General features: G+C 36.3%; 1 protein-coding gene and 1 pseudogene across 3 annotated transcripts in view; both read right to left on the bottom strand.

Moving 5' to 3' along the window:
* RALGAPA1 (Ral GTPase activating protein catalytic subunit alpha 1) overlaps nt 1–25,511 on the bottom strand; it is a 270,966-nt gene that overhangs the window by 244,558 nt on the left and 897 nt on the right. The gene's annotated exons all lie outside the window — the stretch shown is intronic.
* On the bottom strand, nt 2,212–25,511 carry LOC125909049 (small ubiquitin-related modifier 2-like; annotated as a pseudogene).

The following is a 25,511-nucleotide window of genomic DNA, read 5'->3' as shown; positions in this document are numbered from 1 at the left end:
GGAAGCCAAACACAAAAGACCACGTATTTTATGATTCCATTTATACAAAACATCTAGAGTAGTCAGATTCATAGAGATGGAAAGTAGATTAATGGTTGCCAGGGGAAGACGGTAAGGAGACATGGGGAGAGAATGCTAAAAGATGTAGATTTATGTTTCTTTCTTATTTTGATAATCTATTCCTTTTAGTTAGTCTTATATTCAACTCCTTGACATCCCAATTTGTGAGATCTGCTCAACATTATCTGGCTAACTGAATCTGAAAGCTAGAACTTCTAGGCTAGTCTGAAAAAGAATATGAAAAAGAGAATTTAAAAAGTGCTGAAAAAAAGTACTTCTTTTCTAAGTCTAGAAACACAAACTGTTCTATCACCAATTACTGATGTTTACTGTGAACAAATGCATTACCTTCACTTTTACAGGATCAAACACTAGCTAGCTCTTAGTATACTGCTATTATATAAAATAATGTCTCTCTCTTTCTTTTAGTTGAGTGGTCAGAAATAGAAGAGCAATCAAAATACATTGCTACTATCATTCTGGATCCAGTTCTAGACCTCTCAAATAGAAAATAATTTCTCACTTCCCTACACTCAAAGGCATCCTTTTGCATACTGAAAATAAACATAAGCATGTTTGAAAAATGTATTACAATGAATAAAGGAAAGTAAATGCTATTACAAATTCCTACCATCTTTCTCTTTTATACTCATTTCATATTTGACATGATTCTTTTATTGAGCCATCAACCTCTTTATTCCTTTGCAGGTGCCTGAAATCTAGCAAAGCACTATATATTTATTCAAATGGTTGCTCAAATCCATCATCTTCAAAGGAGTTTTAATTTTTTTTAATGTTTATTTATTTTTGAGAGAGAGAGAGTGAGCAGAGGAGGGGCAGAAAGAGAGGGAGATATAGAATCTGAAGTAGGATCCAGGCTCTGAGCTAGCAGCACAGAGCCTGACACAGGGCTCAAACTCACAGTCCATGAGATCGAACCCGACGCAGGGCTCAAACCCACAGACTGTGAGATCATGACCTGAGCCAAAGTCGGATGCTTAACTGACTGAGCCACCCAGGTGCCCCAAAAGAGTTGTGTTTTTTTTTAATTTTTTTTTCAACGTTTTTTATTTATTTTTGGGACAGAGAGAGACAGAGCATGAATGGGGGAGGGGCAGAGAGAGAGGGAGACACAGAATCGGAAACAGGCTCCAGGCTCTGAGCCATCAGCCCAGAGCCTGACGCGGGGCTTGAACTCACGGACCGCGAGATATTGACCTGGCTGAAGTCGGACGCTTAACCGACTGCGCCACCCAGGCGCCCCCCCCAAAAGAGTTTTAAAGAAATAAGTTACAGCACAGAGGCATAATTATTTTCCTTAAAGATATCTTACAGTAAACAGCATGTTTATGAGCAGCAGCTTCTTGTAACAATCAACTTGCCTTTATAAGGCTCCAAAGACAACTGATGGAAAAGGAAAGGTGATTGGGAACTTTGAACCTTCTGGTTTAAAAGAACTCAATGACAACATATTTTTGGTAAATGTACCTTTTACTAGCAATTTTACTTCAAAATAGTTTTGGGTGGGGAAGGAAAGAGTACTGTTGCTAGGTAACACAATTTAAGGATTTCCTTGTGTTTAACTGAACTAAAATACCAACAATGAATTTCCTTTCATTCAAATCCTGTTTCCCCAAAATGTAACTTATAAATAATTTTCTAATTTATCCCTTTTTAGTAGTTTAGAGACTGAAAATACAGAATCTAAACCATTATCATTTGGCCATTTGCAACACGGATGGAGCTCAAAAGTAGAATGTTAAGCAAAATAAGTCAGTCAGAAAAAGTCAAATACCATTATGATTTCGTTCATATGTGGAATTTAAGAAACAAATGAACAAAGAACATAAAAGACAAACGAAGAAACAGACTCTTCACTACAGAGAACAAACTTATGGTTATCAGAGGAGAGGTAGGTGGGTAGATGGGTTAAACAGGTGATGGGGATCAAGGAATGCACATCTCATGATGAGCACTGGTGTTGCTTAAAATTGGTGAATGACTATATTGTATACCTGAAACTAACATGACGCTGTATCTTAACTAATTAAAATTAAAATAAAAATTAAAAAAAAGATCATTCAGGGTTTTGTATTCTATTTCTCAAGAACAAATTCTTACTGAGTTTGAATAGGTCATAATATCTTTAATTTTATCACTTTTAACATTCCAATCAAAATTCAAATAATGTTTTAAATTCTTCCCATAAATTTTGTGCTTCAAATCCATTTTTTCATGTAATCTTCCAATAATACATGAAGTGTTATTATTTTAATTTTATAAGATATGTAAATTATCTACAAAAATAGTAGGTGAATAATATAGGTGAGATCAGAACCTGGATATTCTGACTTTCTCCACTATATCCCCCTACTTACTAGATTTTTAATACTCAAGTTTCTAGGGATTAATTACTATCTCTCACACTAGTCTGTTACAAGAATTAAGTCAGGTAACACATGTGAAATGCTTTGTCCAAGGCCTGCCACATATAAGTGGTCAAAAATACGAGTTATCATTACCAATATGACAGCTGCTTCTATAAAAATGTTCACTCCTTAAAAAACTTCTCAAAGATAGTGAAGTGACAGAAACATATCTGAAATATACTTTGCGTTCATGTGAAAAAGTCAACTTATTTATTATTAGAATCCTAACGCTTCCTGAGACTCCTAACACTCAACTGTAGTATTATACCTAAAATCCAAAAGTAATCTCCAAATAATGAAATTTTTCACTAAACACTGCAGTGGATCCTACACATGTAACCACTTCTTAGAATTCTAAGAAATGAAAATGCTGGCTTCAATGTACATGCATGTGTCATTCCATTTCCATTTCCCTCTTCTTTCCTTTCATTTCACGTAGGCTGTGCACCCAACATGGGGCTTAAACTCACAACCCCAAGATCAAGAGTTGCATGTTCTACTGGCTGAGCCAGCCAGGAGCCCCATATATGTACATTTTTAAAATTTTGATACTTTACAGTCAAAATGCCACCTAATTTACATTCCACCAGCAATATTATGAGGGTCTTTTTTTAAAAAAACAATTTTTTTAATGTTTATTTATTTTTAGAGAGTGCATGTGTAGCAGCAAGGTGGGGGCACAGAGATAGGGAGAGAGAGAATCCCAAGCAGGCTCTGCACTGTCAGCTCAGAGCCCAACTCAGGGCTCATCTCACCAACCATGATATTTTGACCTGAGCCAAAATCAAGAGTCAGATGCTCAACCAACTGAGCCACCTACGTACCCCTTCTAAATAAACAGAAGTTTATTTAGAAAACAAAACTCAAGGTGCCTGGGTGGCTCAGTCGACTAAGTGTCTGACTTCAGCTCAGGTGATGATCATGGTTTGTGAATTCAAGCCCTGCATTGGGCTCTGTGCTGATGGCTCAGAGCCTGGAGCCTGCTTCAATTTTGTCTCCCTCTCTCTCTGCTCCTCCTCACACTTTGCTTCTCTCTTTCTCTCAAAAATGAACACAAGAAAGAAAGAAAGAAAGAAAGAAAGAAAGAAAGAAAGAAAGAAAGAAAGAAAGAAGCTTGACTTGAAGGGAAAACTATCTAGGATTCATTTAAAGTAACTTATCCCTATGTAAAGACAGATTGCCCTATATGTAACAGCTTCATATAGTTATAAAAGAAAAACATGAGAATTCGCCATTCGAATAAAGTATGCAAGGATTTTTATGCTGTTCTTTTTTTATTAAACATTGAGAGAAAAATAACTTACTGGAATATAAAGATAAGAGCTGAATGAACATACCACTAATGGAGAAAGGGGGTATTTTCACAGAACCAGCATTTTTCCCCATCCCATCTTCATTTGATGCCAATCAAAACATACCATTGGCCATTTAATTTAAAAAATACAATATACTCATGCACATACACATACAAAATGAAAGAACAGAGAAAACTATACTGTGGTAGTCAGGATGTGGTAGAACCAAATTGCGGTTTCCTGAGAATGTCGTGGTCTGGAGGAACAGAGTTCTGGAGTAAGGTAGCCAGTTCTCTTTTTAGTAGATGCCTGCTGTCTGCTGCTGGAACACATCAATTGTACCTTCATCCTCCATTTCCAACTGTGCAGGCTTGTCTGGTTCATTGACTGGCTGCCCATCAAATCAGAATCTAATCTGCCTTACTGACAAACCCTGCCATTCACAATAGGCTTTCATTAGTTTACTAAGTGGTTTATGTCTCTTAATCTTAAACTGCCTCATAGAACCATCCTGCCCTGTCACCTTCAAATTAATATGATAGTTGTCCTCAGTCTTTACTCCTTCCTTGGGCTTTTCATCAGCCACAGTAAACACCAGAGTCTCCTTCGCTGCTGCTTCACAAGAGAGACACCTGGTACCTCAGGGAACCAGCACACAAGCATCACCAGGAGAGCAGCAGAAGGAGGAGGCAGGAGTGGAGGAGGGAGCAGGCACGCCAAGAAGGTCTGTTTGTAACATATCTCGATAACACACATCACAATCTTTTCCAAATTTCATAAACATTTTACAGTGCATAAATTAAGAAATTAGCTCTCTTAAACATGCTGCAAGTATTTTCATAGTTTGGTGTTTATCTTTTAACTCTGTTAATGAAAGGTTTTACTGTTAGAAATACAAAATGTTATAAACAGGTAAATTTATTAATCATTTCTGTGACAATTTTTAATTCTGGTGTAAGTTTTGAAAGTGGGCTTTCCTATCCCAATATAAAATAGGTTTCCTTACTACTTTCCATTTTATGAAGAATTCCAACTATTTTTAATTAATTCTGTTATAAAGTAGTGATCTACTTATCACTTTTTATGCAGATGAGCATTCTTTCTTCTTGATCTTTATCTAAACCACCATTTAATGAAGTGGTCACATGAGATCCTTCTGTAACAGAAGTCCTCCTTTTAAAATTTAACCTCTTTTTTTAATGTAACTGTTCTTAATTATAAAAAAGATGTGCAAGTCTTTATAAAGAGGCTAAATAAATGGAGTCTCCTTGTAATAGGAAGAATTGATACCCTACCAATGTTAACCTCTTCTAAATTAAACCTACAGATTCAAGTCCATACAATAAAAAAAAGTCCTACCAAACATTATTTAGGGATTTAACAAACTGATTCCCAAATTCATAAGGAAGAGCAAAAGGTCAAGACACTAAGAAATCTGTATTCGTCTCCTATGGCTGCGATGACGGATTAGGGCCACAAACTTGATGTTCTGCGTTACATTCACTCATCTTCTCTCTGGTATCTACAGATCAATGTATTCTATTAAATGTGGGTGGTTATTGTTGGGCTATCAGATAGAAGTTTTCTAAAAATTAGATGTTATGTAAGAGTCATGAAGATTTCTTTCAATAATGAGGGAAGATTATCTGGTAACTTCTGCCATAATGCCATAAACATTTTTCAGTTAAAGTGCTGTTTTTGTTTTTATTTTTTACATTATACAGACTTTAGGTTCTGAACCAATTTCTCTGCACAGGTACTAAAGACAACCCAAGGTCTTTTTTCTTTCTTTCTTTTTTTGCAGGTTGTCATTTGTGTGTGTGTGTGTGTTTTTTAATTTACTTATTTAAAATCAAGTTAGTTAGCATACAGTGTAATATTGTCTTCAGGAGTAGAATCCAGTGATTCATCACTTACAAATAACACCCAGTGCTCATCCCAACAAGTGCCTTCCTCAATGCCCCATTTAGCCCATCCCCCTTCTACTTCCCCTCCAGCAACCCTGAGTTTGTTCTCTGTGTTTAAGAGTCTCTTATGGTTTGCTTACCTTTTTTTCTGTCTGCTTTTTCCTTCCCTTCTATGTTCATCTGTCTTGTTTCTTAAATTCCACATGAGTGAAATCATATATTTGCCTTTCCCTGACATTTCACTTAGCAGAATACATTCTACTTCCACCTACCTTGTTGCAAATGGCAAGATTTCATTCTTTTTGATCACCAAGTAGTACTCCTTTGTATATATATGTATATAAACATATATACAACATCTTTATCCATTCATCAGTCAATGGACATTCTGGCTCTTTCCACAATCTGGCTATTGTTGACAATGCTGCTATAAACATAAGGGGGCATGTGCCCCTTCAAATCATCATTTTTGTGTCCTTCAGATAAATACCTAGTAGGACAATTGCTGGGTCATAGGGTAGCTGTTTCTAATTTTTTGAGGAACTTCCATACTGTTCTCCAGAGTAGCTGCCACCAGTTTGCATTCCCACCAATAGTGCAAAAAGGTTCCCCTTTCTCCACATCCTCACCAACATCTGTTGTTTCCTGAGTTGTTAATTTTAGCCATTCTGTCAGGTGTGAGGTAGTATCTCATTGTGGTTTTGATTTGTATTTCTATGATGATCTGATGAGCATCTTTTCATGTGTCTGTTAGCCACCTGGATGTCTTCTTTGGAAAAGTGTCTGTTCTCATCTCCTGCCCATTTATTCACTGGATTGTTTGTTTTTTGGGTATTGAATTTGGTACGTTCTTCTTAGATTTTGGATACTAACCTTTTATCTGATATGTTATTTGCAAATAGCTTCTCCAATTCAGTCAGTTGCCTTTTAGTTTTATGGATTGTTTCCTTGGCTATACAGAAGCTTTGTATCTTGATGAAGTCCCAATAGCTCATTTTCGTTTTTATTTCCCTTGCCTCTGGATACACGTCTAGTAAGAAGTTGCCGCAGCTGTGGTCAAAGAGGTTATTGCCTGTTTTTTCCTCTAGGATTTTGATGGTTTCCTGTCTTACATTTAGGTCTTTCATCCATTTGAATTAATTCTGTGTATGGTGTAAAAAAGTGGTCCAGGTTCATTCTTCTGCATGTCACTGTCCAGCACCATTTGGTGAAGGGACTGTCTTTTTTCCATGGATACTCATTCCTACTTTGTTGAAGATCAGTTAGCCATACATTTGTGGGTCCATTTCTGGGTTCTCTATTCTGTTCCATTGATCTGTGTGTCTGTTTTTGTGCCAGTACCATAAACTGTCTTGATGATTACAGCCTTGTAATACAGGTTGAAGTCTGGAATTGTGATGCCTCCAGCTTCGGTTTGTTTTTTGTTTTTTTTTCAACATTACTTTGGCTATTCGAGGTCTTTTCTGGTTCCAACAAATTTTAGGATTATTTGTTCTAGTTCTTGAAGAATGCTAGTGTATTTTGATAGGGATTGCATTGAATGTGTAGATTGCTTTGGGTAGTATAGACATTTTTTTTAATGTTTATTTTTGAGAGAGAGAGCATGAACAAGGGAGGGGCAGAGAGAGAGGGAGACAAAGAATCTGAAGCAGGCTCCAGGCTCTGAGCTGTCAGCACAAAGCCCAACATGGGGCTCGAACCCACGAACCACGAGATCATGACCCAACCCGAAATCAGACACTTAACCAACGGAGCCATCCAGGCACCATGGGTAGTATAGACATTTTAACAATATCTGTTCTTCCAATCCATGAGCATGGAACATTTTTACATTTCTTTGTGCCTTCTTCAATTTCTTTCATAAGCTTTCTATAATTTTCAGCTTACAGATCTTTTACCTCTTTGGTTAGTTTTATGCCTAGGTATCTTATGGTGTTTGGTGCAAATGTAAGTGGGATCGATTCCTTGATTTCCCTTCTGCTTCATTATTGGTGTATAGAAATGCAACCAATTTATGAATGTTGACTTTACATCCTGAGACTTTCTTGAATTCACATACCAGTTCTAGCAGTTTTTAGGTGGAGTCTTTCAGGTTTTCCATGTAGAGTATCATGTCATCTGCGAAGAGTGAAAGTTTGACTTCTCCCTTGCCAATTTGTATGTCTTTTATTTCTCTTTGACATCTGATTGCTGAGGCTAGGACTTCCAGTACTATGTTGAACAGTGGTAAGAGTGAACATCTCTTTCATGTTCCCGACCTTAGGGGGAAAGCTCTCAATTTTTCCCCATCAATGGGGAAAAACCAAAGTCTCTTTCTAATCAGGACATTGACTTAAAATGTTTTTTCTACCACCATCAATTGAAAGAAAATTGTTCACAAAAAAGCAACTTTGTTCTCATACCTAACATATTCATTCTTGAACTACATAATGTTTACTGAGCACCTGTTATATGCCAGACATTATACTATATCCAGAGACATGAAGATGAAAAGACATACCTCTGCCCTCAGGAAGGTTAAGAGATAGTCATACAAATGAATACACTGTAATAAAATAACCAAATTACTAGAAGTAAATAGCACAGTGTAGGAAAAGTTCCTATGCCCATCCGATGGGGACGTCTTCACCAAAGCTATGAGCCTTAAAGGAAGAGCAGAAGCCTTCAGGTGTTAAGAGTGATTGGTGGGAAGATATAATACAACAAATATCATTAACAAAGGTACAGGTATCACAGAAAGCAATTTCTCATTCAATATTGCTGAAATGTAAAGTAACAGAGAGGGATAACAAGAATTAAAGAAGACACTGTGGTAGACAAAGATACATATATGTAGGTAGGGACACTTAAGACTTTGAGGTGTCTGTGGGCTACCCTTACATCCACTTATTTTTCTACCACATTGTCAAAAATCAATTTCATGTTTTAGTAACTTGAAGAATGATGCCATTTACAGAAATACATTAAAAACTCATTCAGATTATATAGACATGTGAAATTAGAAAGAATAGATCTAACAAACATACTTAATGCCTATTTCCTATTTTCTCCAAGATCTATTTCTATCACAGGATCCTTCTAAAGGAAAAGACGTTAGATAATATATGAACACACATACATATACACATAAGCTGTGACTGAATTTAGATGCAAGAAAAAAAAAATTTTTTTTTTTAAGTACGTTTTCTTTTTTAAGACACTGAAAACTTAACCCAACATGTTTCTCTTTTCACTTTAGCCACCAGGAAACCTAAGAACCAAATTCAATGCCTGAGATCTTTAATCAGCTCATTTCTAGAATCTGATAATGTTTCCTTTCTTTAAGTAGTGGCTATTTAGTTATCTTTTTTATCACTAAGCATTCTATTCCACGTTTTATGAAGGCCTATAAGCCATGTAAAATTATTTAGATGCAATAAAATTTTTAATAAAAAGTAAATGTTAATGCAGAGGCAGCTCACAGTATTTGAAACAGTTTATTTTAGTAACCAAATTAATCAGTAACATTTATGTAAATAATCTGCTCAGTAAATCACTTCTTCCTAAATACACAAAGATAAAGTATTTCAATTAGGTCAAATTAATTTTTCAAATCAGTAAGACTCAAAGAATATGAACTAAAGACTACATACAAATTAAAGAATAAAAAAGAGTCTAATGTCATATATATAGAATTACTAACTTTGCATATCGAACCCTTAAAAATATATTCAATTATCAAATCAATTTATTCTTATAAGCAGTTTACAATTCACAAGGACTCCTACAATGACACATTTTCACTCATATCAGTTCAAAGTTCATCTGTACCATTTTTAACTTATTTAATTAATGAACATATGGTACTTGTTTCTGTCCTTATACATTACCATTTATGCCTACCGAATATTCTTTACGTTTCTGATTTAGGATATTTTAATCTAATTTTCCTTGGGAAAACATTAATATATCCAGACTGGAGAAAGACAAGTGTTTTTCAGTCATCAATTGATACTAAATTTCTTCTCTAAATGCAAAAAAGTAAAAAATGGGGAGCAAGTTACTTTGTATAAAGCCAATTTTCAGTCTCATTCATTTCAGAGAACCTCTTATTATCAACATCTGATGTATAATGCCTTGTAAACTTATGTTAGGGTTTTTTGTGGGGTTGTTTTTTTCAAGGAAGTATGGACATCAGGTAAAGAAAGTCATTCCTGACAGATGGCACACCAACAGGTATGTTGGGACTGCTCCAGCTTACTGACTTAAGAGTTTCAAGGCCACGGTAATGAAGAAAGGGAATTAGGCAGAGCCAGTGGAATCCATAAATTGAGATTATCAGCTGACAGTCTAGGGAAACGAAGATAATTAGAATTCACAGGCAAAGCACCAAAGAAGAAAGAGACACACACAGTGAGAACTCAGTATACTGGGTAAAGTCCCCTTCCTTATGATCATTAAGGAAACTTCCTAAGAGAAAGAACTATGTGAAAGAATTTGAGAGAACAGTAACAGATGCTCACACAAGACTGAGAATAGCACCTGTTTCCAAGAGCTGAACTAAAAAAAAACAAAAAAACAAAAAAACACCTCACTATTTGCAGGGCATTCATTGAGCAGAATACTTGGAAAAATGTTGCCTCATAAAAGTAATAATTAGTCCCAGATAGATCCATCAAGAAATCATAAAAACAAGACTTGAAATGCTCAAACTGTTTTCAAGTAATTTAATTGCATCCCAGAATAGAGCTTAAGAATTTATAGGAATACAAAAATACCCAAAAGCTAAGAAGGCCAAATTCACAATATCACCTATCCCAAGATTGGTAGCAGAGAAAGAAGCAGGAAAAAAAACCCAGGATAAGGAAAATAATCAATTGATTAAAATAAATCAATTAAAACCAAAATAATCAAAATAATTGATTCCTTATTCCCAGGATAAGGAAAATAATCAATAATCAATTGTCAGAAGTGACAGAGGTTAGAATGAGCACAGAAGTATGTCAAGTTACTTTAATTGTATTCCATGTGTTCAAGAAGTTAAAAAAAGACATGCAAATGATATAATTCTATACCCAAAATGAACTAAATAAAAACTACATCTGAGATGAAAATTAAGTAAGATTAATGGCAGACTGCATAAAGCTGAATACTAGTGAACTTGAAGACAACAATAGGAAGTATCCAAGATAAAAAACAGAGAAAAAAGAATCCCCCAACATGAAAAGAATGTCCGTTCTTTTCAAGCCAAGAGACCTTCTAATATACTACTAATACTTTCCCAATATACTAATCTAATATTAATACTCTCTCATATACTAATAAATGAAATTCCAAAAAAGGAGGGGAAGAAGTAGGAAAACATGATCAAAATTACTGAAAATGTAAACTCAAGCAAGCTAAGAAGCTCAATGAACCCCAAAAGCCAAGAAATACTAAGAAAACTACACCACGGTACAACTGCTCAAAAACAGAGGAAGAGAAGATCTTAAAAACAGCTAGGAAAAAAAATGATGTTACTTGCAGAGTAAGGATGACAGCAGATTTATCAAAAGTAATGCAAGCAAGGGGCACCTGGCTGGCTCAGTCAATGAAGCATGTGATTCTTGATCTCGGGGTTGTGGGTTTGAGCCCCATGTAGGGTGTAGAGATTACTTAAAAATAAAACCTTAAAAAAAAAAAAGCAAGCAAAAAGATGGGGCGGGGGGAGGGCTGGGAGCCGCATAGGTGGCTCAGTCCGTTGCGCATCTGACTTCAATTCAGGTCATGATCTCACGGTTCATTGAGTTCCGTGCTGACAGCTCAGAGCCTGGAGCCTGCTTTGGATTCTGTGTCTCCCTCTCTCTCTGCCCCTCCTCCACTCATGCTCTGTCTCTCTCTCAAAAATAAATAAACAAACAAACAAACAAACAAACAAAAGAAGGGGGAATAAAATGTTTAAAGGACAAAGGGAAAAAAGCCATCAACATAGAATTCTAAACAAAGCCAAGTATCTTTCCAAAAAGAGGCAAAATAAAGACTTTTCACACAAACAAAAGCATAAAGAATTCATCACCTACACACCCTCATCATCACAAATAAACATTAAAGAAGTCCTTCAGGCAGAAATGAAATGATACTGGAAGGAGGGAAATAACTATCTCTGCAAAGAAATGAGGAGCAATGGGCAATGATTCTTTAAGTAATAATAATTAAAAATCCTTAAAAAATAACTGCGTAGGGGCGCCTGGACAGCTGAGTCAGTTAAGCGCCGACTTCAGCTCAGGTCATTATCTCATAGTTCACAGGTTCAAGCCCCGCATCAGGCTCTGAGCTGTCAGCACAGCACAGAGCCTGGAGCTAGCTTCTGACTCTGCATCTCCGTCTCCATCTGCCCCTCCCACACTTGTGCTCTGTCTCTGTCTCTCTCTCAAAAATAAATTAAAAAAAAAAACCTGCTTAAACAAAATAATATATTATAGTACATTATAAATTTAAAAATTTTGCTTAAGCAAAGCAACATGTATAAGCAACAGTATAACCAGAAAAGTATAAAGACTGAGGGGAGAAATGAAAGTACACTCTTACAGAGTTGTCATACAAAAGAGAAGTGGTGTAAGTGGTATATCACCTAACAGTAGCTCTGATAAGATAGAGATGTTTATTATAAATCATAAAGCAATCACTAAAATTATAAAGTAGGAGATTATGACTAAAAAATCAACGAGGGAGATTTTTAAAAGAATCATAAATTTATTTAAATAATAGAAAAAAGAGAACTAACAACAGGCCAAATAGAAAACAAATAGCAAGACAGGCTCAAACTTAGCCAAATCAATAATGACATTAAATGTACATCATCTATATCTAAATGAGTACTTATTGGTCTGAATCTGGACAGAACAATTCCAAGTAAGGAGATGGAGTCAGTATTCAAACACCTCTCCAGGAGAAAAGTCCAGGACCAGATGGTCTCACTGGTGAATTCTACCAAACATTTTTTTTTTTTAATGTTTATTTATTTTTGAGAAAGAGACAGAGCACAAGGGGGAGAGAGGCAGAGAGACAGGGAGACACACAATCCAAAACAGGCTCCAGGCTCCCAGCTGTCAGCACAGAGCCCAATGCGGGGCTTGAACTCACAAGCCATGAGATCATGACCTGAGCCAAACTTGGACGCTCAACCAACTGGGCCACCCAGGCGCCCCCTCTACCAAACATTTAAAGGATAATTACCAACTTTTCTCAGAGAGAAGAGGGAATACTTCCGAACTCATTTTACAAGGCCAGTGTTACTGTGACATTTAAAAAAAAAAAAAAAAAGACAAGGACACTGCAAGGGAAGAAAATTATAGGACAATATCCCTAAATAACATAGATGCAAAAATCCTCAACAAAATAGGAATACACCAAACTCAACAATACACTAAAAGGATCACAGCCATGATTAAGTAGAATTTATTTCAAACTTGCAAAGATAGTCCACCATCCACAAATCAATGTGATTCACCACATTAACAAAATGAAGGATAAAAATCAACGTGATCATCTATTGAGATGCATTTGACAAAACTCAACATCCACGCATAATAAAAACTCCCGACCAACTGGGTATAGAAGAAATGTACCTGCACATAATAAAGGCCGTATATGACAAGTCCACAGTTGACATCATACTCAATGATGAAGAGTTGAAAGATTTTCCTCTAAGATCAGAAAGAAGACAAGATGCCCACTCTTGTCACTTTTATACGACATAGTATTGAAAGTCTTAGCCAGAGCAATTAGGCAAAAAGAATAAGAGACATCTAAATCTGAAACAAAAACATAAAACTGTTTCTATTTGCAGATAACATAAGAAACCTTAATGACTCTACCAAAAAACCGTTAAAACTAATAAATTCAGCAACGTTGCAGGATACAAAATCAATATACAAAATCCAGTTGCTTTTCTATATACTAACAATGAACCATGAGAAAGAGAAATTTAGAAAATATGGGCGCCTGGGTGGCTCAGTCGGTTAAGCGGCCGACTTCAGCTCAGGTCATGATCTCGCGGTCCGTGAGTTCGAGCCCCGCGTCGGGCTCTGTGTTGACAGCTCAGAGCCTGGAGCCTCTTTCAGATTCTGTGCCTCCCTCTCTCTCTGACCCTCCCCCGTTCATGCTCTGTCTCTCCCTGTCTCAAAAATAAATTAAAAAAATGTTAAAAAAAAAAAAAAAAAGAAAGAAAGAAAGAAAATAAACCCAGGGGTGCCTAGCTGGCTCAATCAGTAGAGCATGTGACTTGATCTTGGGGTTGTGAATTCAAACCCCACATTGGATGTAGAGCTTACTTAAAAAACAAACAAAAACCAAAAAACCACTTACAACTCCATTAAAAAGAAAATTACCTAGGAATAAAATTAACCAAGGAGATGAAAGATCTGTACACTAAAAAGTACAGGACACTGATGAAAGAAATCAAAGAAAACACAAATAAACAGAAAGATTCCAGACTCATGGATTAGAAGAATAGTTAAAATGTCCACAGTACCCAAAGCTATCTAAAATTCAATGGAATCCCTATCAAAATTCCAATGGCATTTTTTACAAAAATACAAAAAACAATCCTGAAATTTGTATGGAACCACAAAGGACCTCAAACAGCCAAATCAATCAGGAGAAACAAAAACAAACCTGGAGACATCAACACTCCTTGATTTCAAATTCTAATACAAAACTAAAATAATCAAAATGGTAAATATTTGCATAAAAACAGACACCTAGACCAATGGAACAAAATTGAGAGCCCAGAAATAAACCACCACATAAATGGTCAATTAATTTACAACGAAGGAGCCAAGAATGTACAATACAAAAAGGATAATCTCTTCAATAAATGGTATTGGGGAAACTGGACAGCCACATGCAAAAGAATGAAACTGGACCCCTATGTTATAAAATATGCAAAAATTAACAGTAAATTGAAGATGTGAACTAAGATCTGAAACCACAAAACTTCTAGAAAAGCATATAAGTGGTAAGCTTCTTGAGGTTGGTCTTTTTAAATTTTTTAACGTTTATTTATTTTAAGAAAGAGAGAGAGTACAAGCGGGGGATGGGCTGAGAGAGGGAAGGAGACACAGAATCTGAAGCAGGGTCCAGGCTCTGAGCTGTCAGCCCAGAGCCTGATGCAGGGCTCAAACTCATGAACCACAAGATCATGACCTGTGCCTAAGTCAGACAGCTGACTGAGCCACCCAGGTGCCTCTCCTTGACATTGGTCTTGATGACTGGATTTGACAACAAAAGTAAAGGCAATAAAAGCAAAAATAACCAAATTACATCAAACTAAAAGGCTTCTGCATAACAGGGGAAAGCAACAACAAAATGAAAAAGCACCCCTCAGAATTTGGAGCAAAGATCTGCAAATCATGTAACTGATAAGAGGTTAATATACAAAATATATAAAGAATTCATACAACTCAATAGCACAACAATAAACAATCCAATTAAAAAATGGACAGAATATCTGAATAGACATTTTCCCAAAGACATACAGAGGGCCAACAGGTAAGTGAAAAGGTACGCAACATCACTAATCATCAGAGAAATCCAAATGAAAAACAATGAGATATCACCTCACACGTTAGAATGTCTATTATCAAAAAGAAACAGATATTAGCAAGGACGTGGAAAAAAGGGAACCCTTGTATGCTGTTGGTGGGAACGTAAATTGGTATAGCCACTGTGGAAAACAGTTGGGTGGTTCTTCAAAAAATTAAAAATAGGGGCGGCTGGGTGGCTCAGTCAGTTAAGCGTATGACTTCAGCTCAGGTCATGATCTTGTGGTTCATGAGCTCAAGCCCTGCATGGAGCTCTGTGCTGACAGCTCAGAGCCTAGAGCCTGCTTCGGATTCTGTGTCTCCCTCTCTCTCTGTCCCTCCCCCGCTCACATTCTCTTTCAAAAACAAATAAACATTAAAAATTTGTTTTAATTAAAAACAGAACTACCATATGATCTAGCAATTCCACTTCTAGGTATATATCTGAAGGAAATGAAACCAATATCTCAAAGAGATATCTGCACCCCTTGTTCATTACAGCATTTATAATAGCTAAGACATGGAAATGACTTAAGTTGTTCCAAAGGACGAATGGATAAAGAAAATGTAATGTTTGCGCATGTATACACATAGGTATACACGCTATACACGCTACACATATGTACACAATGGAATATTATTCAGACACAGAAAAAGAAAATCTTGCCTTTTGCTACAACACAGATAGACCTTGAAGGCATTAAGAGAAATAAGTCAGGGAAAGACAGATACTATATGTTTTCAGTTATATGTGAAAACTAAAAACAAAAAAACTCACAAAAACAGAAAAGAATGGGGGTCTCCAGAGGCAAGAGGTGGGGAAAATGGGTGAAAGTGGTCAAAAGGTATAAATTTCCAGTTGTAAGATAAGTAAGTTCTGGGGATATAATAAACAGCATAGTGACAAAGAAAAAAAAATGTACATCTTCCAAACATTTTCATTATGAGACCAATCTCCAAAGCAAAGAGTATTACCAGACATAAAATGATCATTTCATGGGGTGCCTAGGTGGTCTAGTCAGTTAAGCATCTGACTCTTGATTTCAGCTCAGGTCATGATCTCATGGTTTGTGAGTTCAAGTATTGTGTGGGGCTTTGCACTGACAGTACGGAGCCTGCTTGGGATTCTCTCTCTCCTTCTCTCTCTGCCCCTCCCATGCACACACACACTCTCTCTCTCAAAAATAAATAAACTTAAAAAAAAATCATTTCATAATGGTGAAAATCAATTTATCAAGAGGAAAAAATAATCCTAAGCGCTTGGTACCTAATAACAGAACTTCAAAATACATGACACAAAATCTGATAGAAGTGCATAAAGAAATAGACAAACCCACAATTACAATCAGAAACTTCAGTCTCAATATTGATAAAAACAAGCAGACAGCAATTCAGCAAGGATATAGAAGTCTTTAACGACACTATCAAGCAACTTGTCCTAATTGACATTTTTAGAACAACAATTTTAGAACATTCAATCCAACAGAATACATATTGTTTTCAAGTGCAAATGGAACATGTATCAAGTTAAAACATATTTGGGACTATCAAGTCAATTTTAAAGAAATCAAGTCCTAAAACACGTTGCCTGACTATAATGGAATTAAAGTAGAATTCAATAACAGAACACTATCTGAGTAATCCACAAATATTTGAAGCTAAAGAACACAATTGTAAATGACCAATGGATCAAAGAAGAAATCAAGAGGGAAGGTAGAATGTATTTTGGACCTAACTGAAAATGTAAATACAAAATGCCATAATTTGTGAGATGTTACTTAGGAAAAATTTGTATCATAAAATGCCTACAGTGGAAAAAAAGGGTCTCAAATCAGTAATCTCAATTTACATTTTAAGGAACTAGAATAAGAGCAAATGAAACTAAAATTAAGCCAAAAAAAAAAAAAAAAGAAAAAAAAAAGAAAGAAAGAATCAAAATCAAAGCAGAGATCAATGAAATAAAAATAGAAAAACAGAAAATCAGTAAAGGCCACAAGCTGGTTCTTTTAGATTTATAAAAGTGAGAAGCCTCTAGTCAAACTGATCAGAAAAAGAGAAATTATCAATATCAAGATTAAGAGAGGTGAAATTAGGGGCGCCTGGGTGGCTCAGTCTGTTGGGCATCCAACTTCAGCTCAGGTCATGATCTAGCAGTTCACGAGTTAGAGCCCCACATCAGGCTCTGTGCCGACAGTTCACAGCCTGGAGCCTGCTTCAGATTCTGTGTCTCCCTCTCTTTCTGCCCCTCCCCTGTTCGTGCAATGTCTGTCTGTCTGTCTCTCTCTCTCTCAGAAATAAACATTAAAAATTTTTTTTAGGGGCGCCTGGGTGGCTCAGTCAGTTAAGCGTCCAACTTCAACTCAGGTCACGATCTCGCGATCCGTGAGTTCAAGCCCCGCGTCGGGCTCTGGGCTGATGGCTCGGAGCCTGAAGCCTGCTTCCGATTCTGTGTCTCCCTCTCTCTCTGCCCCTCCCCTGTTCATGCTCTGTCTCTCTCTGTCTCAAAAATAAATAAACGTTAAAAAAAAATTTTTTTTAAATTTTTTTAAAAAAAGAGAAGTGACATCACCACAGATTCTACAGATATCAAAAGAATTATAAAGGAGTATTATGAACCACTTTATGCCTATAAATTTGACAACTCAGATGAAATGAAATTTCCTTGAAAAAAAAACTACCAATGCCCACTCAAGAAGAAATAGATAACCTGAATAGCTATCTTTCTATTAAAGTAGTTAAAAACATTCCCTCAAAGAAAACTGCAGATCCAGATGGCTTCACTGGTGAATTCCACCAAAACCTTAAGTTAAAAATAAAGCCAATTACGGGGCGCCTGGGTGGCTCAGTCGGTTAAGAATCTGACTTCAGCTCAGGTCATGATCTCTTGGTCTGTGAGTCTGAGCCCTGTGTAGGGCTCTGTGCTGACAGCTCAGAGCCTGGAGCCTGCTTCAGATTCTGTGTGTCTCTCTCTCTGCCCTTCCCCTGCTCATGCTCCCTCTCTCTCTCTCTCTCTCAAAAAATAAACTAAAAAAAAGTTTTTTAATAAACCAATTCTACATAAATATTTCTCAGTAAGGCTAGCACTACCTGGTATCAGAACCACAAACATTATAAAAGAAGTACAGGCCAATATCTCTCATGAATATAAATACAAAAATTACAAACAAAATTTTAGCATATCAAATCAAACAATATATAAAAATGACAATACATCATGACCAAGTGAAATTTAATCCCAGGACTGCAGAGTTGATTTAACATTTGAAATCAGTAATTTTAATTCATCATATTAACAAATAAAAAAAAAAAAAAAACCTGTTCATCTCAAAAGAAGTAGAAAAGGCATTTAACAAATCCAACATCCATTCCTGATCCAAACTCTCAGTAAAAATGAAACTCTCTCAACATGATAAATTAAAGGTATCACATTGTATAGTAAGAGTGGAAAAAAAAAAAAAAAAAATTGTTTGCTTTACCCTCCCTTAAGATCAAGAACAATACAAGGATGCCCACTCTCACCACTTCTACTCTACACTGTACTAGAGGTTCTAGTGAGTTCAGCAAACCAAGAAAAAATAAATGCAACCACATTTGGAAAGGAAGAAGTAAAACTGTCTTTATTCACAGATGAGACTATGTAAAAAATCCAAAGGAATCTATAAAAATTAATATAGAATAACTAAATGAGTTAGCAAGATTTCAGCACACAAGCTTAACACACAAAAAAATCAGGGGTGCCCGCATGGCTCAGTCCGAAGAGCATGAGATTCCTAATCTTGCAGTCCTGAGTTCAAGCCCCACACCAGATGCAAAGATTACAAAAAAAAACTAAAAAAAAAAAAAAATGTATTTCTGGGGCGCCTGGGTGGCTCAGTCAGTTGAGCATCTGACTTTGGCTCAGGTCATGATGTGACAGTTTGTGAGTTCAAGCCACAAGTCAGGCTCTGTGCTGACAACTCAGAGCCTGGAGCCTGCTTCAGATTGTTTCCCTCAGTCTCTGCCCCTCCCCCACCCACACTCTGTCTCTCTGTCTCTCTCTCAAAAATAAATAAACTTTGAAAAAAATTGTATTTCCTTACACTAGCAATGAACAACCAGAAATGGATATAAATGTATCACTTACAACAATATCCAAAGTGGAAAATATTTAGGGATAAGTAACAAAAGATGTGTAAGACCTATATGTTAAAAACTACAAAACACTGTCAAGAGAAATTAAAGCTGTATATAAATGGAGAAATATACCTTGTTCATAAGTTAGAGAACTCAATATTATTGTCACTTTCTCCCCAAATAGACCTACAGATTCACCACACTGTGAATCAATATCCCAGCAGGAATTTTTATTTATTTTTTAAAGAAACTGACAAGATAATCTTAAAACTCATATGGAAATGTTAAGGACCTGGTATGGCCCCCACACCCCATAACCCCCCCCCCCCAAAATCTCTAAAAAGGAAGAACAAAGTTGCAGGGACAACACCACTTATTAAGTTACCGTAAAAAACAAACAAACAAAAACCTGTGTCTGTGTCTGTGTGCGTGTGTAGGGAGAGGGAGGGGTCCTGGCTCTAACACAAATAAATAGATCACTGGAACAAAATAGAAAGTCCAGAAATAGACCCTCGTATATATAGACGAACGACTTTTGGGAAAAGCGCAAGGGCAATTCAGTGAACAAAAGGCTGTCTTTTTCAAAAAATAGTTCCGGAGCAATTGGACATCCATTCACCAAAAAAAAAAAAAAAAAAAAAAAAAAGCCAATCCTATCTCAAACCATATTTACAAAGTTAACTCAAGATGGATCATGGATCTAAAAAAAAAAAGATGGATCACAGATCTAAATATAGATCCCAAAGTTATAACTTTTTTTTAATGTTTATTTATCTTTGAGAGACAGAACACTAGCAGGGGAGGGGTAAACAGAGAGGGAGACACAGAATCTGAAACAGGCTCCACTCTGAGCTGTCAATGGAGAGCCCAGCACACGCTAGGACTCACAGACCAAGAGATCATGACCTGAGCTGAAGTTGGATGCTTAACTGACTGAGCCACCCAGGCACCCCTGAAATTATCAAATTTCTTGAAGAAAGGATAGGAGAAATTCTTTGTGACTTTGGCTTAGGCAAAGATTTTGGATAAAACATAAACTATAAAAACCAAAAGCATAAACCATAAAAGACAAAATTGATACATAGACCTAATCAAAGATGTTAAGAAAAACAATCCAAAGACTGTTAAAAAAAAAAAAAAAAAAAAAAAAAAAAAAAAGCTCTGTAGGCGCACTGGAGTGGCTCAGTCGGTTAAGCATCTGACTTTGGCTCAGGTCATGATCTTCACGGTTTGTGAGTTCGAGCCCTGCATCAGGCTCTGTGCTGACAGCTGGGAGCCTGGAGCCTACTTGGAATTCTGTGTCTCCCTCTCTCTCTGCCCCTTCTCTGCTTGTGTTCTCTCTCTCTCAAAAATAAACATTTTTCAAAAATAAAAGAAAAAAAAGCTCTGCAAATCACACATATGATAAAGTACTTGTATCCAAAAAATATAAAGAATTTTCAAAACTGAATGAAAGCAAACGATTCAACTTAAAAATAAATGAAAAATTTGAACAGACACTTCAAATAAGTTATACAATAGCAAATAAACACATTTTAAAAAGCACAGTATTATTAGATATCAAAGAAACACTTAATTATAACCACTATATACTTATTATAGTGGTTGAAATTAAGAAGACTGGCCATACCAAGTAAAGTAGTGTTGGTACATATGTGGAGGAAATCATCCTCATACCCTGCTAGTAAAAATGTAAAATCGTAAAAAACAGTATGGCAATAAACACACAACTGTTATATGCTCCAGCCACTCCATTTCTAGGTATTTATCCAAGAGAGAAGAAAGCAGGTGTCTATAAACAAGTACATCTCACAGCAGTTTTATGTGTAATAGCCCCAAACTGCAAACTCACATATCAACAAGTAAATGGATAATCAAATTGTGGCATGTCTTTACAATGGAATACTAGTCAACAACAAAAGCAATATATTCCTGACACACCACAAACGAGAGATGGATTTCAAATAAGGCTGAATAAAAGAAACCCAACAAAAAAGTAAATACTGTATAATTCCATACACACACACACACACACACACACACACACACACACACACACAGTTTCACCCAGGGAAAGGAGGCAAGGGGTTGCATGCAGGGGCGGGAGAAAGGGATTACAAAGGAGCAAAAGGAAATTTTGGGAGGCTATAGATATATTTGCTACCTGGAATATCTGAGTATGTTCCTAATCTTAATTGTCATAATGGCTTCACAAGGTATATATATCAAAATTATTCATTTCAAATAAAATGTTTTGAATATGTGCAATTTATTATACACCAGTTATACTTCAATAAAACTGTTAGAAAGAATGATCTAACAATAGTCAATATATTTATCAGCTGAATAAGCACTCTTTTTATTTTTAAATCATTAAGACTGAACTGTTACCTTGCCACAGAAGAAATTAACATTTAGTCAATATCCAATATATGCAGGTCTTATGTTAGCTACTTTATATATGCTAACTTAGTATCATTATCTTAAGGCTTTTATTTGAAAAAAAGGGGTGGGGGGAGAGGATAAAACTTTAGAAACTAGACAAGGCTTAATTTCTATTTTTTAAAAACTCTAACTTCCAGTTCCTACAAATAAAATATATAGCAATATCAATAAACACAGCAAATTTAAATATAAATCCTTCAGAGTCAAGTTCTACAAATTCATCTGGAATTGTCTTATGTGTCCCAAGCAAACACATGCCAGAGCAAAGTTTTAGATTGTATCTTTAAATTATGTTCTCATATATTTGGATGCACTGAATTCTCTACAAATACCCTGAACGAACAGCAGTTCATTTTAAGGGTTAAAAATATAGTTCAGATGGGACCAAACAAAAATAAAAATCCTGTGTCATTGGCAATGCCCACTTTGCAAACTTGCCCCTACTTTAGAAATGATTTGAAATGACCCTTTCATCTACAATATAAGGTACCTGATTGGTGGCCCTCTAAGATGTCTTACAGCTTTTGTCACTCTACTTTCTCCCATTCATTTTCTAAGGAATTACATTAACCATATTTCAAGCAAAATAAAACTGTAACCATTTAAAGATACAAAATATTTTATTCAATTAATTAATATACTAGAACCAAGGGGTGCCTGGGTGGCTCAGTAGGTTAAGCGTCCAACTTCAGCTCAGGTTATGATCTCATGGTTTGTGAGTTCAAGCCCTGTGCTGGGCGCTCTCTGCTGTCAGCACAGAGCCACTTGGGATCCTCTGTCTCCCTCTCTCTGCCCCTCTCCTGTGAGTGAGCATGCATCACACGTGCATTCTCTCTCAAAGATAAAACATTAAAAAAAGAACAAAGTACAACATTTGTGGTTCTTGTTTTGTTTTTTTATATTTCAAGTTTTTATTTAAATTCTAGTTAGCTAAGATAGAGTATAATATTAGTTTCAGGAGAATTTAGTGATTCACCACTTACATACAATACTCAGTGCTCATCACAAGTGCTCTCCTTAATACACATCACCCATTTAGTCCATCCCCCACCCCTGCCCACCTCCCCTAAAGCAATCCTGTTTGTTTTCCATAATTAAGAGTCTCTTTTATGGTTTGTCTCCCTCTTTTTCTTTCTTTCCCCTATGTTCATCGGTTTTGTTTCTTAAATTCCACAGATGAGTGAAATCATATGCTATTTGTCTCTCTCCGAATGACTTATTTTGCTTAGCATAACACGCTCTAGCTCCAACCACGTCGTTGCAAATAGCAAGATTTCATTCTTTTCTATGGCTGAGTAATATTCCATTGTGTATATATACCACATCTTCTTTATCCATGCATCAGTCAATCGACATTTGGGCTCTTTCCATAACAAGTACAACATTTGGAGGTCTATCTTGCACTCCATATCCTGACAAGGTTTCTAAACCTCAGCACTATAGACATTTAGAGCTAGAACATTGTTGTGATGGATTATCTTGTGCAATGTAAGATATATAGCAGCATTTCTGCTACCCACTAGAGGCCAGTATCCTCTCCCCCTATTTGTGACAACCAAAAGTGTCTCCAGACATTATCGCCAGAAGGAAAAAATTGTCCCTGGTTCAGAACTACTGTTCTGAAACTACCGAAGTGTAAAAAGAGACAAACCAAAAAATAGGCTCTTAACTACAGAGAACAAACATGTTTACTGGGCATGTGAGTGCGGGGGGGGGGGGGGGGGATGGGTAAAATAGGTGAAGGGGATTAAGAGTATACTTATCTTGATGAACATTGAGTGATATATGGAACTGCTGAATCACTACTTTGTACACCTGAAACAAGTATAACACTATGTTAACTACACTAGAATTAAAGATTCGTAGGGGCACCTGAGTGGCTCAATGGGTTAAGCGCCCGACTCTTGGTTTCAGCTCAGGCCATGATCTCACAGCTTCCTGGGTTCAAGCCTGTGCTGACAGTGCAGACCCTACTTGGAATTCTCTCTCCCAATCTCTCTGTCCCTGCCCACCAGCACTGTCTCTGTCTTTCTCAAAATAAATGTACTTTTAAAAAAAATAATAATAAAATAAAAATTTTTAAATAAATAAAAATAAGACTACGGAAGCACAGTAATCTCTCTTATGGACCTCCTCCACTGACAAGGCAGGGAGTTTGAAAGCACAATATTCTCTATTTGAAGGTTCTTAAGGATATTTTAAGTGTTTATATACAGCATATGCTTCATTTTTTAAAAGCCCATAAATAAAAAGCAAAAGTGTTTTTTTTAATTAGTTTTGTCTTCAAACCAAGGAAGCCAGACCCTACAAAATACCTGACACGTGTGGCCTCTTAATTTAGACCAAGTCACCCAGATGTAAAAACCTTTTACGCCCAAGATGTATGAACCGTTCCCTCACCTCTATAACTAAGGAATACAGCAGTTAATTTAGGAAATGTCAATACTCTACTGGAACTTAACTTTATAGCTCCGACTTTACTCAAGCTACAGTCTGTCCCAAATAGGTGCCAAATTCCATTAAGTCTCCAATTTCAAACTGCAATTATCTGGGATATATCTCCTACACTCACACATTGACTTTCCCTGTTGCACTCTTAGCCAAATCTTTTGTTCAATGACTTAACTCAGAAGTAGAATGAAAATAAAAAGATCATTATCTCAACTATATTAAGATTTATATTTTCTTGAAAACTGGATCTCTTTTTATATTGACAAACTGGATTTAATTGCTTTCTTATTCCACAGGAATAAATACAACTTACCTGTGATAAAGATTTGCTGCCATAAATGTAGGAAGAGTAAAAAAAACAAAGACATGAAATCTGGGCTCCAGTTCTGGCTCTGCTTCCTAGTAGCTGGATGACCACTTAACATTTCCAGACCTCAGCTTTCTAATTTGTAAAATAAGGAGTATAATAATATCTACCTCTACAGTTACTGTGAGAATTATAATTTATGTGAAATCATCTTGTAAAACATACAAATGTTGGGTATTACTAGTGGTATCCTGATGGTATGAGTAAACAACAGAGTAGAGAAACATGCAGCAAAAACACAGGACTTACATCACGAATTAAACGTCACTTTTCAGAACAACACTCATTAGGAAAAGAGCTTGAAATAATACTCTGAACTAGGATTCAGGCATCTGGGTTCTAAACTCAGTTCTGCCAATAACTCTATCAATGCAAAGTAACTTGCCTTTTCACCTCAAATTCCATCTAAAAAGATCCAAGTACAGGACCACATGCTCCATAAGTACCAGTACAGCCCTCATCAGCCTATGAAATGAGCAAGTATCCAAAAGATTCGTTTAACACTATTACCACAATTCAGAGCACTGTTTGGTCTGCCAGCCAAACGGATGTAGAGAGCAACAGAGAATAAAAAAAAACTTAACTAAGTAAAAACAGAATCGTAAACAATTCTCGAGAAGCAAAGGAAGCTATAAACGACTTTGCTTTCTGTAATTAATAATAACCTTCCCTCTAAATGACAGTAATGATGAACAAGGTACACTAACAGAAGGGCGGGGCTGTTGCCCTAAGATTTTTGAAAACCAGCCACTTCCCAAAGAGGTGTAACTGCTTCCTCGCCCTCGTTAGCCAAGAAACTTGAAAGATTAAGGTTTATATTGTTTGAGAAGGTTTTGTTTTTTTTTTTTTTCACTTGGATTGGGATGGCGGTAGTCACCTGACACATATTCCATAAACACCAT

This window comes from Panthera uncia (genome assembly GCF_023721935.1).
Source record: "Panthera uncia isolate 11264 chromosome B3 unlocalized genomic scaffold, Puncia_PCG_1.0 HiC_scaffold_1, whole genome shotgun sequence".
In the NCBI taxonomy this organism is placed as follows: Eukaryota; Metazoa; Chordata; class Mammalia; order Carnivora; family Felidae; genus Panthera; species Panthera uncia.
Note: the sequence above shows the minus strand (reverse complement) of the source record. Positions and strands in the feature narration are given on the sequence as shown.